At 35.9% G+C, this 13,320-nt stretch overlaps 1 protein-coding gene across 1 annotated transcript in view; it reads left to right on the plus strand.

Moving 5' to 3' along the window:
• MCU (mitochondrial calcium uniporter) overlaps positions 1-13,320 on the plus strand; it is a 207,053-nt gene that overhangs the window by 30,698 nt on the left and 163,035 nt on the right. The gene's annotated exons all lie outside the window — the stretch shown is intronic.

The following is a 13,320-nucleotide window of genomic DNA, read 5'->3' on the forward strand; positions in this document are numbered from 1 at the left end:
GTATTTTCCTGCTCTCACATCCATACATGACAACTGGAATAACCGCAATTTTGACTGTATGGACCTTTGTCAGTAAAGTAATGTCTCTGCTTTTTAATATGCTGTCTAGGTTTGTCGTAGCTTTTCTTGCAAGGAGCAAGTCTCTTTTAATTTAATCTCATGGCTGCAGTGATTTTGGAGCCCAAGAAAGTAAAGTCTGTCACTGTTTCCGTTGTTTCCCCATCTGTTTGCCATGGAGTGACAGGACCAGACGCCATGATCTTTGTTCCTTGAATGTTAAGTTAGTGCATAGACAAACATTACAATGAGGTGGCAAGATTGAGCTGTACTTACTAACCAGAGTTTTCTTTCTTCTACACTTAAGTATTTTTACAAGTAAAATTCTAGCACAATAAGAATTGTAAACATGATAGCCAGAGTTATTTTTTTTCAAATTAATCTTTCAGGTATAACCATATTAACACATTTTTATTTTGGGGTTTGATTCACAGAGGTCAGAGAAAAGGACAATTTGAACTAAAAGCTGTCACTTCTTCTTGGCAGACAATTAAGAAATGGAGAAAATGTCTTATTTTCTTTATGAGTGTATATGTTATTTTATTGAGTGACACTAACTAAAATTTACAATATTTTTCTCCTACAGACTTGAATATCGAACGAAAAGCCCTTTTTCTTTTATAAAAGTTTTAACTTCCTTGTGTCACTTTTGGTTTCAGAAAATGTTTATCCCCTGGAGTTTTTTTTTTTTTTAATTAAGACTTTTTAGAGCAGTTTAAGATTCAGAGCAGAATTGCAGTGAAGGTACAGATTTTTTATAACAACATTTTTAATGATTACTAAATTTGTCAGAGAACAGAGATAAACTTAGTTTTCTGTTCACATGTCTGATGCTGTGATTCGTATTTTTTCTAACATAGTCAGAATTATTATCTTTTAAAAAGCTTGCTTCTATTATAAAGGTAATAAATATTATCATAGAAAAACTGAGATACACAGAAAAGTGGAAGAAAGAAGAAAATACTACTGACAGACAACCACTGTTAACATTTTTATGTGTTCCCTTCCAGACATTTTTTATGGAGTTTGTCTTTCCTCTGATAAAAGAATCATTGATCTTTATATACAATATAAAAGTATATAACTATATTTTGCTTCTTTTGCTTGGCATTTTGCCAAATATTTAACAACTGTGTCATGAACGTTTAATGACAGCATAATACTCCAAAGAGTGGCTGTATCATTGTTTGTATTTATGATATAATTTTCAAAATAGATTTTGTTTGTGGCATATTTGAGAATTTTGAAGAATAAACATTCTTTCCCCTTGAAACAGATTTTAAGGAAAAATCGTAAATAACAACAAAAACTCCCTGAGAGGATCCTTCTGTTGTGTGTTACTGTGTAAATAGAATTGGTTACTGCCCTGATCACATTCTTATACACTCAAAAGTAACAGGCACAAATTACAATAAAGTTATTTAAAGCATCTTTAAAAGTACATCTGTTTAAGATGCTGTCTTCTAAAAACCTTTTACTATTTTAGTGAAGACTGTTAGGTTTTTATATGGCTATTGGAAAGTTCATTCTTCTGTCTGTAGATTTGGTAATGAAGAATATTAAGAAGTAAACTCAAAGTGGGTGTAGAGAGGCTATATCTCAACATAATAAAGGCCATTTTTGAAAAACCCACAAGCAATTTATCCTGCTCAATGGTAGAAAGCTGAAAGCCCTCCCTCTAATTTCAGAAGCAAAACAAGGATGCCCACTCTCACTGCTTCTATTTAACATAGTATTGGAAGTCCTAGCCTCAATAGCTAGACAAGAAGAAGAAAGAAAATGTATCCAAATTGAGAGAGAAGAGGTAAAACTGTCACTATTTGCTGATAACATGACACTCAATATAGAGAACCCTAAAGTCTGTACACAAAAACTATTAGAATAAATAAATGATTTCAGCATGGTAGCAAAAATCAATATAAAGAAATCACCTGCATTTCTATATACTAATAGTGAAATATCAGGAAGAGAATGTGAAAAAACAATCCCATTTAAAATTGCACTAAAAAAAAATACTTAGGGATTTCCCTAGTGGTCCACTGTAGGGGACATGGGTTCAATCCCTGGTCCAGGAAGATTGCACATGCAACTCACAACTAGAGAAAGAAAGCCCACGGATAACAATGAAGACCCAGCACAGCCAAAAAACAAAACAAAAAACTTAGTAATAAACTTAACCAAGAAGGTGAAAGACCTATATACTGAAAACTATAAAACACTGATAAAGGAAATTGAAGATGATTCAAAGAAATGGAAAGGTATCCAGTGCTCTTGGATTAGAATAATTAATAATTAAATTATTAATATAAATGCTGTTAAAATGGCCTTACTATCCAAAGCAATCTACAGTTTTAATGCAGTCCCTGTCAAATTTCCCATGACATTTTTCACAGAACTAAAACAAATAATCCTGAAATTTATCTGGAACTACAAAAGACCCAGAACTGAAGAACCTAAATACCCTTGCAGACTTCAGACTATACTACAAAGCTACAATAATCAAAACAGTTGATATCAATGCAAAAAACAGGCACAAAGGTAGGCATATTGATCAATGGAATAGAATAGACATTCCAGAAATAAACCTATGGTCAGTTAATCCATGACACAAAGGAGGCAAGAGTATACGATGGAGAAAAGCAGTGTCTTCAACAAGTGATGTTGGGAAAGCTGGACAATTACATGTAAAACAATGAAATAAGAACATTCCCTCACACCATATATAAAAATAAACTGAAAGTTATTTAAAGACCTAAATGTAAGACATGACATCATAAAACTCTTGGAAGAGAACTTAGGCAAAGCATAAATCATAGCAGTGTTTTCTTAGATCAGGCTCCAAGGTAAAAGAAATAAAAGCAAAAATAAACAAATGGAACCTAATTAAATTTAAAAGCTTTTGCATATCTAAGGAGACCATTGACAAAAGGGAAAGACGACCTGTGGAATGGGAGAAAATGTCTGCAAATGATGCAACTAGCAAGAGATTAATATCCAAAATATACAAACAACTCATACAACTCAACATCAAGAGACAAACGGAAAGACAAGCCCAGAATAGATTTTTTCCAAAGAAGACATACAGATGGCCAACATGAAAAGATGCTCAACAGTGCTAATTCAAGAAATGCAACATTAGAAAAATGTGAACCAAAACTACAATGTGGTATCACCTCACACTGATCAGGATGGCTATTGTCAAAAAGGTTACAGATAATAAATGTTGAAGATGTGGAGAAAGGGGAACCCTCATAACACTGTTGGTAGGAATGTAGACTGGTGCGGCCACTATGAAAAACAGTAGAGAGGCACCTTAAACTGAAACCAGAACTACCATATAATCCAGTAAATCCACTTTTCAGTATATATCTGGAAGAAATGAAAACTCTTTAAAAGGTATATGTATCCCAGTGTTCATAGCAGTACTGTTTACAACAACCAAGACACAGAAACAACTTAAGTGTCCATTGACACTCAAATGTTTTTAAGATATGATACACACAGGATGGAATATTACTCTACCATAGAAAGAATGAAATAAACCATTTGCAGCAACATAGATGGACCTAGAGATTATTATACTGAATAAGTAATTCAGACAGAAAGACAAATATCATATGATACCATTTAGATGAGAAATCTAAAAATATGATGCAAAGGAACTTATTTACAAAACACAAATAGACCCACAGACAGAGAACAAATTTATGGTTACCAAATGGGAGAGGCAGGAAAGGACAAGTTAGGAGTATGAGATTAACAGATATTAACTACTATACATAAAATAGATAAGCAATGAGGATTTACTGTATTGCACAGGGAATTATACTCAATATCTTATAGTAACCTATAATGAAATAAAACCACAAAAAGTCACTCTCCTGTATGTTTGAAACTGACACAATTGTTGTAAATCAACTATATTTTAGAAAAAAGAATATTAAGAGGCAATTGTCCTATAAACTCTTCTTTTGGAATTGCTGTCTGGAGCACATGGAACTCTGTGCAACGTTAGGTGGCAGCCTGGATGGGAGGGGAGCTTGGGGGAGAATGGATATTTGTATGTGTGGCTGAATCTCCTCACTGTTCACCTGAAACCATCACAACATTGTTAATCAGCTATACCCCAAGACAAAAGAAAAAGTTTAAAAAGATAAAAAAGAATTGCTATCTGATATTTTTATAGCATGAAACTCTTTTATATAGGTGTGTACTTTTACTGAAAAATGTTAATTCCCTCTGTTACATATTTGTTTAGAGTTTTTTTTTTTTTTGCTATTATTTGCATTGTTGTTGTTTATTCGCTGAATTGTGTCTGACTTCTTGTAATCCCATGGACAGGAGCATGGCAGGCTTCCCAGTCCTTCACTGTCTCCTGGAGTTTACTCAAACTCTTGCCTGTTGAGTCACTGATGCCATCCACTATCTTATCTTCTGTCACCCCCTTCTCCTCCTGTCCTCAATCTTTTCCAGCATCAGGGTCTTTTTCAATAAGTTCGCTCTAAAAAAAAAAAAAAAAGGTTGGCTCTTTGAATCAGGTGGCCAAAGCATTGGAGCTTCAGAATCAGTTCTTCCAATGAATATTCAGGGTTGATTTCCTTTAGGATTGACTGGTTTGGTCTCCTTGCTGTCCAAGGGACTCTCAAAAGTCTTCTCCGGTACCACATTCAAAATAATTGCATTGCTGTAGTAAATAACTTTGTGCATTCATCATTGCTCCTGTCTGAGTTTGTAAACTGTGTTCCCAAAAGCAGAAGGTACAAGAATTACTGTCTGCTTACATCTTTGCCATCAGTGTTACCAACTTTCAATAGTAACACCAAATTGTGGTGAGTAAATGGTACTCAATGCATGTTTAATTTGTATTCAGTGAGTGAAGTTGAACATCTTTTTAAAGAATTGTTTTTATCCTTTTTTTTTTTTTTCTGTGTACCAGATCTCCTTTTCTTAACTCTTATAAAGATATTGGTCTTTTTCTTTGTGATTTAATAGGAGCTTTTTATATATTAGAAACCTACCTCTTTATAATCTGAGTTGAATTTTTTTTTCCAGTTTGTTTTTTTTTTTGTTAATATTTAAAGCCCTTAGGTCTGAGTCTGTACATTCAACTTTTAGGCAAATTTTAAGGGCTGTATTGTATATGAAGGTAGAGAGCTATCTGTAGTTGCTGAGTGAATAAAATATCAGTCCTGAAAATATGTGAAGACAATTGTGTGCATGGAAGTTAGATTAATTCCTTCTCCTTATGGAGAGGCAAATTTCAGCTAAACACATGGAAGACATTTTCTTTGATGATATCAGCTTTAATATGCACTGGGCATCTTTGGGACTAGATGAATTCTTTGTTACTAGATCTATTATTAGAAAGGAGACACCAACCCTTGTTCCTGTTGAATGCACAAAGTAGGCAATTGGTATTGAATAAATGAATCTTTGGATGATTAGGAAGGTTAGATTAGTTGATTTCTAAAAACCCTTCTTTTAAGTTTCCATATCACAACAAACTGTGGAAAATTCTTACAGAGATGGGAATATCAGACCACCTTACCTGTCTTGTGAGAAACATGTATGCAGGTCAAGAAGCAACAGTTAGAACTGGACATGGAACAACTGACTGGTTCCAAATTGGAAAAGAAGTACATCAGGGCTGCATAGTATCATCCTGCTTATTTAACTTATGTGCAGAGTATATGATATGAAATGCCAGGCTGGATGAATCATAAGCTGGAATCAGGATTGCTGGGAGAAATATCAATAACCTCAGATATGCAGATGATACCACTCTAATGGTAGAAAGAGAAGAGAAACTAAAGAGCCTCTTGATGAGGGTGAAAGATGAAAGTAAAAAACTGGCTTAACACTCAACATTAAAAAAACTAAGATCAAAGCATCCAGTCCCATCACTTCATGGCAAATAGATGGGGAAAAAATGGAAAGAGTGATAGAGTTTATTTTCATGGGCTCCAAAATCACTGTGGACAGTGTCTGCAGCTGTGAAATTAAAAGACACTTGCTCCTTGGAAGGAAAGCTGTGACAAACCTAGATTGCATATTAAAAAGCAGAGACAACAATTTTTGACCAAAATCCTTATAGTCAAAGCTATGGTTTTTCCAGTAGTCATTTATGGATGTGAGAGTTGGACCATAAAGATGGCTGAGCACCAAAGACTTGATGCTTTTGAATTGTGGTGCTGGAGAAGACTCTTGAAAGCCCATTGAACTGCAAGGAGATAAAACCAGTTAATCCTAAAGGACATCAACTCTGAATATTCATTAGAAGAACTGATGATGACTCTTAAATACTTTGGCCACCTGATGTGAAGACCCGACTCACTGGAAAAGACCCTGATGTTGGGAAAGATTGAGGTTGCGAGAGGAGGGTGCACAGAGGATGAGATGATTGGAGGGCATCACCAACTCAATGAACATGAATTTGAGCAAATTCTGAGAGACAGTGAAGGTCAGGGAAGTCTGGCGTATTGCAGTCCGTGGAGTCACAAAGAGTCGACCACAGCTTAGCAACTAAACAACTGTCTGTGTTTTTATATAATTGTGAGTTTATTTCTTTCCTCCTTTCTTGCCTAATTTCTTTTCTTTCTTTTGTACCATTGTGCTCCAAGGTAGCCTTTAGTATTTAATCCTTCCTTATTTGTCTCCGTACTTGAATCATCATCTTATGCCTTGCTAGGTATCAATATAACCCACACTCCTATGTGCATGTATGCAGTGTTTCTTATTATACTTTGTTTTATAAAATTAGATCATATTATACCTTCTTTTTTGCATCTTGTTTTTCTCACTCACTAATAATTAATAAAACTTCTTTTAAGTCAACTAGTATAGCTTTAAGTCATTCATTTAATGGTTATATAAAATATGGCATTATATATGAGATTATTCCCTGGTGCAGCTGGTACCATTGTTTATTCAGTTAATTCTTTGTTGATGAGCATTTACTTTGATCCCCATTTTTGTTGATGGGAACATTGTATTGATATCTTTTGTAGCACATTTATTCTATGAGATAAAGAATCAGGAGTGATTCACATGGTGTATACATATATATGTGTATTTAGTAATATTTTAAAATTTTTATTTATTTTATTTTTGGCTGCTTTGGATCTTCATTGCTGTGCATGGGTATTTCTCTAGTTGTGGCAAGCAGGGGCTACTCTAGTTGCAACATGTGGACTTCTTGTTGCAGTGACTTTTGTTGTGGAGCATAAGCTGTAGACACATGTGGGCTTCAGTCGTTGTGGCACATGGACTTAGTTGCCTCGAGGCATGTGGGATCTTCCTGGACCAGGGATCAGACTGGTGGCTCCTGCATTGCAAGGCAGACTCTTTACCACTGGACCACTAGGGAAGCCCTATATTTAGTAATATTTGATGATTACTGTCAGATTGTTTTCCAAAACCAACAACATGAGAGAGTCTTCTAAGGTCCCTCTGATTCATGGAAGACCATAAAATATAATTATGTAGCTTTTTAATAGTTGTTAGTTACAGGATTTGCTGGATTCTTAATAAGACTTTATTTGAAGAGTTATCTTTGTAAAATTGCTTTTCTTTCTGTGTTCTGGGTGACTATGTTACTTTAATACAAAATAAAACAAAATTTTCTGCTCGAAGCCCTAGTTCAGTGACCTCCCTGGCAGTCCAGTGGTTAAGACTCCCTGTGTCCATTACACAGGGTGTAGGTTTGATCCCAGTCCAGGAGCGAAGATCCCGCATGCTACGTGGTGCAGCCAAACAAACAGCAGCCAAAAAATCCTTCAATTCATGTACCTAGTACATACGTCAGAGAATAAAGGAAATTGTGACAAACTTTAGAATCTGACTTTGGGGATGAGGTTGGGAAATAAAGGCCATTTTGGTAATAGATTTTTTATCTTTAAATTGAGTATTTGCTTGGTAACAGGAGGATTAATTAAAGAATCTCTTTCTCTGGTAGTCTCTCAGCTTGAACACATAAATATAGAGCACCAATGTTCAGAGAGGGAGTGCTGTAGAGAATGTGTGGGTAGTTGTTGTAGGTTTACATAGCAGATAACATCTAGAATAAAGAATAGATGAAAATGCTCATTGAGGATTAGTGTTCTTGAACATCAAATACACCATTCCCCAAGCCTGGCTTTCAGAGCCATTCATAATATCGCATGTCTTGCATACCTAAGATATTTTCCACCCAGCTCAACACGTGTCTCCTTAATTCTGTATTTTGTGTTTGCCACACATTCCCAGTGCTGTTCATTAGTTTGCATCCTTTAGAAGTCATATATCTCCCCTTCTGTATCCTATAGATAGATGGATTACAGCCCATCTTTTCAGTACTCAAGTGCCATCTCCTTTATGAAGCCTCTGACCTCTCCAGTCCACATTGATCCTTTTTAGCTCTTAAAACTTACAGCACTGATATTTTGAATTTCTTCAAACTGGTTCCCAAGTACTATGCATTTATGTAGCAGCAAAGAGATTTTTTTTTCTTTCCTTTTAATTGAATACCTCTTGTATCTGCAGCACTATTCTAAGTACTAGATAGGTCACAAACCTGCTTCATATTTGCAGGAAAGGCTGAGAAAGTTAATTTCTGACTTCTGACTTGGATAGGCAGGATTTTTGAGGAATTCTCTAAACACTGAAGGCTGTTTAAAGGTGGTGGGTAGTTAAAAATCATGGGGACTCTGACATGGTGGAGAGTGGTTGCAGGGTTAATTTAGATTTGAAAGTGAAGGCCTTTCTAGGGTGAAGGTACTTAAGCTGAGACCTGATGATAAGAAGAAATCCATGTAATGATAAGGTGAAGAATATTTCAGAGGGAACAGTGAAAAGGCAGTGGTTTGGGATCAGGATGAGGGGTTGGGTCACAAGATGGTGGATGAGCTTAGCCAACTTGAGGAACAAGGATGGCTGATATTGCTGGAGTGTGTTGAGTGAGAGGGAGTATAGTGTGAAATTACAAAAGATGGTCTTGTTTGGTTTTGTTTTGATGGAAGTTTGAAGATGCTCATGTTACTTCCCTTTTCTTCCCCTGAGATGTCCTGTTGAGAGTAGAGATGTAATTATAGATGTGGAGAAAAGAAAAATATTTCTGTGTTGTTAAACCCCATGAGCTGTTGGATATCATAGAGTGTCTAAAATTATTTATATACTGTTTAGGAGGAGACTAGCATGATGTTTTTAGCAAAGATAAATACTAGAAAGACTATGTGCCAGTGAGTATTGGGATTAAACTTGTTTTCATTCCAGTGCCACAACATAGTGGGCCTTGAAAGAAATTACTTTTTTATTCTTCTTACCTTGATGTACGAGAATGGTGCTTTATACTGATAATGCACTAGCTCTAGTAAGTGCTTCAGAATAGCAGAAGTCCCCAACCCCGGATAACACTGATAGATCTTTCCTGTTAATGAATTGCGTTATATAATGAAGTGAGAGAAAATTGCTTTTTAGACTACTTTTTAAAGAGAAATCAACTACAAGCCACGATAAGAAATATATTCTATATCAAGATTCAGTACACGCACATATACACAGACAAGTTAACAATCATTCTGTGAAATAATATTTATCTTTACTACACACAATGCACTGTTTCTTTTTGTATTACACTTGTGTAAGTTTGTTGTCTATCTACTAAACTGACTTTATGACAGTTTGATAGGTCATGTCTGGAAGTTTCGAAACTACTAGCTTAGGCTAATGAAAACTCACAAGTGAGACAAGGGTCAAATTCAGAAACTGTTCTACTACTGCACAATGGGGAAAAGGTGAAATATTTAGTATTTAGCGTGTGTGCATGCTCAGTAGCTCAGTTGTGTTTGACTCTTTGTGACCCCATGGACTGTAGTCTGCCAGACTCTTGTGTCCATGGGATTTCCCAGGCAAGAATACTGCAGTGGGTTGCCATTTCCTTCTCCAGGGGATCTTCCCAACTCAGGGATGGAACCCACGTCTCTTGCATTGGCAGGTGGATTCTTTACCTGTGAGCTGCCTGGGAAGCCCCCGATTGAGGCATCAGCCATTACCTCAGTTATCATTGCCCACAATGCACTTCCACATGCATTATCTTGTGTGAGCTCACAAAAGTAGTACTGGAGAAATCCAAGGGATAGACATACAAGGAAAAGAGATTCTATCAGCTCATATTGAAACTGTGTTAAAACCTTCTGCATGTTTAAGATAAGGAGGTCGTACTCAGAAACATATGCATTCTCTGGAAAGCACCTACAGGATGTGACCAGCAGATATTTTTAGAAATGACCGTTAGAAGAATGAATTTTTTAAGAAAAGATGAAAAAGGTATAGTTAAAACAGTGGTTTTCAACCAAGGTTGATACTTGGCAATGTCTAAAGACTTTTTTTCTGAGCTCAAAAAACAGCTCTGATTTTCTCTTACAGGTATGTTTGGTTATACTTAATTTTTCTCAGAGTTTTTCAAAGGGAAAAAAAATCATTTTTAAATGGCCCAAAATGTTAATAATTAAAGATTTGCAGAGAACAAACCTGTGAGAAAATAAAAATTACTACCTCATTCAGACTTGAAGTCATTTATTCTAGGTAATCTTGTCAGTGAGCACCAATGGAATGGATGTTGGAAGGCCATGGCTGTCTTCAACTTCAGTGTCAAGTGATAGGAATCTGTTTTTAAAAAAACAGCTTTATTGAGATATAATTTACATACCATAGCATTCACCCTTTTAAAGTATACAGCTCCATGGTTTTAAGCATATTCAGAGTTCTGCACTATCCAATCCAGAACATGTTCATCACCACAGAAAGAAATCCTATACTCATTTGTATTCACTCACCATTCTCTTCTATATCCATCCCCTGGTAATCACTAATTTACCTTATTATTTCTATGGATTTTCCTAATTTGAACATTTCCCTTAAATGAAGTCATACAATGCATGGGCTTTTGTAACTGATTTCTTTCACTTAATACCGTTTTTTAAAAAATTAATCAATTGTTGGCTATGCTGAGTCTTCATTGCGGTGCCGGCTTTTCTCTAGTTACAGCAAGCAGGGTCTACTGTAGTGGCAGTTCGAGGGCTTCTGTTTGTGGCGGCTTCTCCTGTTGGGCATGGGCTCTGGGGCACTCCAGCTTCAGCAGTCGTGGCATGTGGGCTCAGTAGTCGCAGCTCCGGGCTCTGGAGCACAGGCTCAGTAGTTGTGGCTCACGGGCTTGCTTACTCCAGGGCATATGGGGTCTTCCCAGGCTCGGGATCAAACCCATGTCTCCTGCGTTGGCAGGTGAATTCCTTACCACTGAACTACCAAGGGAGCCCCAACACAATGTTTTTAAAATTCATCCATGTTAAAGCATACTTTAGTACTTTTTATTGCATATTATAATTCATAGTGTTTCATTGTGTGGGTAAATTTATATATAAATACATATTTATCCATTCATTAGTTGAATGATGTTTGGGTTGTTTCCATTTTTTACTAGTATGAATGATGCTGCTATGACCACTCTCATACAGGTTTTTTGTGGATGTATGTTTTCATTTCCCTTCAGTATATATCTAGTGGTAAAATTGCAGGGTCATAGGATAATTTTATGTTTAACTTTTTGAGGAACTGCTGAACTGTTTTCTAAAGAGGCTGCACCATTTATACAATCCCATCAGCAGTTTATGAATGCTCTAGTTTCTCTGCGTCTTTACTGACACTCGTTATTGTCTCTTTTATTTTAACTGTGCTCGTGGGTGTGAAGTGGTATCTCTCTGTGGCTTTGATCTGCATTTCCCTAATAACTGATGGTGAATGTACTTCCATGTGCTTAACCGTTTGTGTATCTTCTTTGGAGAAATGCCTCTTCAGTCCTTAGCACAGTTTTACATTGGGTTATTTGTCTGTCTGTTGTTGAGTTTTAAGAGTAGGGATGCATTTTTAAAACTTTACTTCATTATGAATCTATCATCCATTCATTTTTCAAACTGACAACTCAGAGAATCTTTTTTCAAAGAAGGCAGTCATGTGTCCTTTTCAGTATCTTTCGGTTTTTTAAAGCGTTGGTCATAAAAAGAGTAAGTCATGTTTTTTAAAAAGTGAAATGGAGATTGTTGATGTACAGATAGATGAATGGAAGAATTTATAAAAGCACTATTAATTTTGATAAAATGTGATAGGATCTGGTGAACTGAATTAAATCCAATTAATTCCTTTGGGAATCTCATTGAGCAAGGAAGTCATGACTGCTGCTACATGTGTCAAACAAATGCTGTTGGGTTTCTGGCATACTCCTCCAGCACATTCACTCATCAAGAATAACTTGTACCTGGTATTGCAAGGTTTTGTATGTAACGTGAAGATTTTATATTTAGTTTTTTAACTCTCCCCCAAAAGGAATTTGGGTATTCAAAGAATTCATAACTGGTTTAACTGGACCATTAGCATGATTTACATAGCTATCATATGTGTCATCTTTTGTAGTGGCAAATGGAGGCTTATTAAGTATATTCTTAGCTTGATTAAATTACAGAAGAGAGCATCCATGAGAACAAAACGGCTCTTTTGATTTTTTTTCCTCTGCATTTAGTGAGTTTAATGAGTGTAATCTTTCAGTAAGAGCTCTTATGCCTGATTAATATTAAAAGAGAAAAAATAAACAAATAGAATATTTGTAAGGACTGCTGAGAGAAAGGTGGAGAGAGCTTACACAGACTTTGGTGCCAGACTAGGTTTCAGAAATCTACCATTTTCTCCTTGGTTGACTTTGGACAAGCCACATTAATCTCTCTGAACACTGGTCTTCTCATCTATAAAATGTGATGGATAAAGTCTACCTGGTAAGATTGTTGTAAGATAAAGTGAGGCGACAAATGTACAAGTATATAAGCTAGTGCTCAATTGATGGTACCTGCTATATTTTATGTTTCAATTTAGATAGTCTTAGTCTTATTTAGCGAAATCTTGACAAGACTTTCTGATAATTTAATTTCACAGAAGGTAGACAAAGCAAATCTGGGTGTACTTTTATCTTTTAAAAATTAACTTTTTAGATGCTCACCATCACTTATTATCAGAGAAATGCAAATCAAAACCACAATGAGGTACCGTTTCATGCCAGTCAGAATGGCTGCCATCAAAAAGTCTACAAGCAATAAATGCTGGAGAGGGTGTGGAGAAAAGGGAACCTTCTTACACTGTTGGTGGGAATGCAAACTAGTACAGCCACTATGGAAAACAGTGTGGAGATTCCTTAAAAAACTGGGAATAGAACTGCCATATGACCCAGCAATCCCAGTGTTGGGC

The sequence above is a fragment of the Muntiacus reevesi genome, chromosome 2 (genome assembly GCF_963930625.1).
Source record: "Muntiacus reevesi chromosome 2, mMunRee1.1, whole genome shotgun sequence".
Taxonomy (NCBI): Eukaryota; Metazoa; Chordata; class Mammalia; order Artiodactyla; family Cervidae; genus Muntiacus; species Muntiacus reevesi.